The following is a 3423-nucleotide window of genomic DNA, read 5'->3' as shown; positions in this document are numbered from 1 at the left end:
AAAAAAACACTCTTGATGTCTTTTTAAGTCCCCTTACAGATTAGGGAGCCATAAATAAACATTCATTCCGCTAGGTGGTAGTAAGACATACCAAGTTTATACTACCTGTGGTATAGCAGAATGAAGTGTGGAGAGTTCAGAGTTATTCTGTAATGGGCTTGGTCAATGTATACATACACAGTGTATGTACGTAGGCATATGAATTACTGGTTTTTGATTTCAAAACTGATGCTACATGAAAAAAGTAAAAACAGGCATTTATAGTGAGTGGTCTGTTGCATTTTGGGGTCAGAGATTACAAAGAAATATCTGATAAAGCTTGTCAAAACCTGTAAATGTTTTAGGAAAATAACTCATGAAACCAAAACTGCTCTGAAACTTGATGAAACCAAACTTAGTTAACATTAGAAGTTCACCATGTAATGCTCTAAATTAACATGGAAAAGTTGAACAGGCCCATCTGGCTTTAGTTCTGGTGTTTCAAATGAGCTTTTTCCCCTTTTTCTCATGAAAAGCCCTAGCAGCCTGGGAAGGTACAAAGTCACCTGCTGTTCTTAGCAAGAATAAAAATTTATATATATGTATATTTTAAAGTATCTACCTGGAGTAAAAAGAGATTTGTAATTATATCCTGTTACTGGTAAGTTCAGGTGAGCTAGGTTAAAAGCTGTGAAGAACTGAAGAACCAGTAGGCAGTAGGCCAAAATGTTTAACCACTTCACCTGAGCAAAAGAGCAGAATTTTCATACTGCATTATAAAACGAATGGGATGAAAGGAAAACTCACGTACCTTTCTGAAAAGCACAGCATGTTCCTGGGTTGCAGTCATGTTGGTTCTCACAAATGGTACCGTTTTCTCCCCTTGAAATGGCTTTCCTGCACTCACCCCAAACACAAAGCTGGTCTCCACAGCATTCAACATCCCGTGAGCAATGCTTGCAAATGGAAAAAGTAGATGACAAAACTGTCACTGTAGCACTAATTGCCCACATCAACAGAGAGCTAAGGACAAATCTAGACCTTGCTTCTGAAGATGGCTGCATAGATTTCCTTTAAACATGTAGACGCAATATTCCTACTGTTTTAAACGGAATTCTCTAGGCTCTCAACTCAAGCACATATAAAAGTATTTGCTAGTTAGGCACGTCCACATCAGAGCAATGGCACCTCTTCTGTGCTTTTATGCTTTCAATCCTATGAAATTTGAATTGGTTTTCAGCATAATCATGAAAATTGGTCAGCAACCAGACATCCTGCAGTGTCCTGTACTTATAGACAGCCTTTTGTCATCAAGAAAAATAATAAATGAAACATTGCCAGTGGAAAACATCACTGATTTTTTTTTTTCCACTATTAAATGCAGTCCATCATTTACAATTTGTTCAGAAGGATTGCTTTTAAAGAGCAATGGAAAAAAAAAATCTTAGCAAAATCCAATTTTTAGTTGTAATAAGAACCAGATTCATTTGTACCCAAGAATCTTATTAAAAATATCTCTCTGGAGAAGAAGTTCTGTGAAAGCCAGAAGTGCAAATTTCAAGGTGAACACAGCTTTGACTGACAGTTGTCCCAGTGTTTCAACTATACACACGTAATAAATCAAGCCAATAAAAGCACTATGATGTTTTGTTTCTTTTTTTAGGTTTTTTATTATAATCTAAGATTCCTAGTAGGTCAGCATTTTCACAGCTTTTTTTCTGTCTGCGTAAAGCCCTGTCTGGGCAGCCATACAAAGTCAGAATTTCTCTGCCAGTGAGTCCCACAGGAGGTACTTAACCCAGGGCAAGAAGTAGGACTACACTGCTAATTATGAAGAAAAGTATTATGTAATAGTGGGGGGTCCAAGTCAGAGAGCTGATACAGCCACCTTCAGTCTGAGCTCACTTTGCAACAGGAGTGAAGCTAGGAACAAACTTTTGCTTTATGCTACAAATGGTCTACTGAGCAGTGCATAGAAAAGTAGAGTTTTTAGTTTCAGTAACATTCCAGCTGATTTTTAATTACTCTATGCTAACATGAAAAAATGATCATTGCAAGGCAAGAAGAATAAGCTTTCTTAATGATAAGAGCTTATAATTCAGGCCTTCAACTTGAGCAAGCATTGAATCCACTGAAGCCAGCACAGCTTCTTGAAATGATCAGGTAGATATTTTCAGAATTTCAAGAAATATTTTCATAATCCAATTGATTACATAATTTTATTGCAAGATTTGCTTAGTTGTAATTTAAAGGCCTGCAAATGGTTTGAAGAACAATTTGTTTCGTGAAAGGCCATCAGCAGACCATAGCTGAAAAGGGGCATTTAGGTAAAGCCCTTTTTCAAGAGAGTGCTTTTAAATTGGATTTTCACCACAGGAGAAGCCTGAATTTCTCAGTTGATGTCACCTGCAAGAGGTAATTTAACAGCCATAGCTATTACCAAGAACATTTCTCAACTGAAAAGACAGGGATTTACTGCTTCCTTCGGTTCAAGGATTCAAATAAGGTAAATGATGTAAGAAGATCATTTATGGTGGCTGTTGCATTACAGCACTGCACAAATTGTCAGTGCAGGGAAGAGTTCAGACTGCTGCTCTGAGAATCAAAAGCTAGAGATGACCAACTGTCAGCTGAGCCTGAAGAACTGGCACACTCTTTGCCCATCCTTTTGGCGATCTACAGTGCATTAGTTTATGCTGTCCTTAGGCAGCCTAACACAAACTCATCAGGAGGTGTAGAGTAAAGCTTCAAAACCCTATTAGAACAAAAACCTTATAACTTAGTTGTGTTAACAGAAAGCTGTCCATCTTGTTGACATCTTTAATTTGTTGACATTAATAACGCACATAGTAAGCTTTTAAAGGCTCCATAAAACTGCAGATCATTTCAGAACTTACTGTATGCTGGGTTTTACAGGGCTGACACTTGTATTCAAAGGTGGAGAACTGGCAATATTTTCCCATTTCACAGTCTTCATCAATGATGCACTCCTGAAGAAAAGAATAAAAATGTAGTTTACCACTATGACAGGAAACCGTACCTCTTCTTGAAATACCAGGCCTTGACTGATCCTATTTCTTTTTTGGGAATCATGAAAAAAACTGTCTGATTCTTCATACAATCCCAGTTCTGTAAAAGGACAATGTGGCTGCAGGACATTAAGTGACTACACTTGTATAAATGATTTATACCAGTAACCTTGAGAAAATAAACTCTGCCATTGTTCTGTTGTTTAGTGTGGAAAAGAAAAAGCAACAAGAATGCACAACCTGAAGACATTAAGACATTTGCAGTCAAGCTATTTTACTTATATTAGAGTTTTATCATGATTCGTTATTTGCTGTCTCTTGAAATGAGACAAGAGCAAAGGGAAGAGGCTACACCCCAGCAGCAGTAGCCAAGAAGAGCATCTCAGAATCTCAGCAGCATAGCTCACTTCCCTAA

The 3423-nt window shown here is 37.5% G+C and overlaps 1 long non-coding RNA gene across 1 annotated transcript; it reads right to left on the bottom strand.

The window, feature by feature from the left end:
- Positions 1-857: 857 nt before the first annotated feature.
- On the bottom strand, positions 858-3033 carry LOC109367663. Its single transcript, XR_002114945.2, has 2 exons — positions 2877-3033; positions 858-935 (listed from the first exon to the last, which is right to left on the bottom strand). It is a non-coding gene; the product is annotated as an uncharacterized LOC109367663 (long non-coding RNA).
- Positions 3034-3423: the final 390 nt, after the last annotated feature.

This window comes from Meleagris gallopavo, chromosome 5 (assembly GCF_000146605.3).
Source record: "Meleagris gallopavo isolate NT-WF06-2002-E0010 breed Aviagen turkey brand Nicholas breeding stock chromosome 5, Turkey_5.1, whole genome shotgun sequence".
Classification (NCBI taxonomy): Eukaryota; Metazoa; Chordata; class Aves; order Galliformes; family Phasianidae; genus Meleagris; species Meleagris gallopavo.
This window is presented reverse-complemented; position numbering and strand designations above follow the sequence as displayed.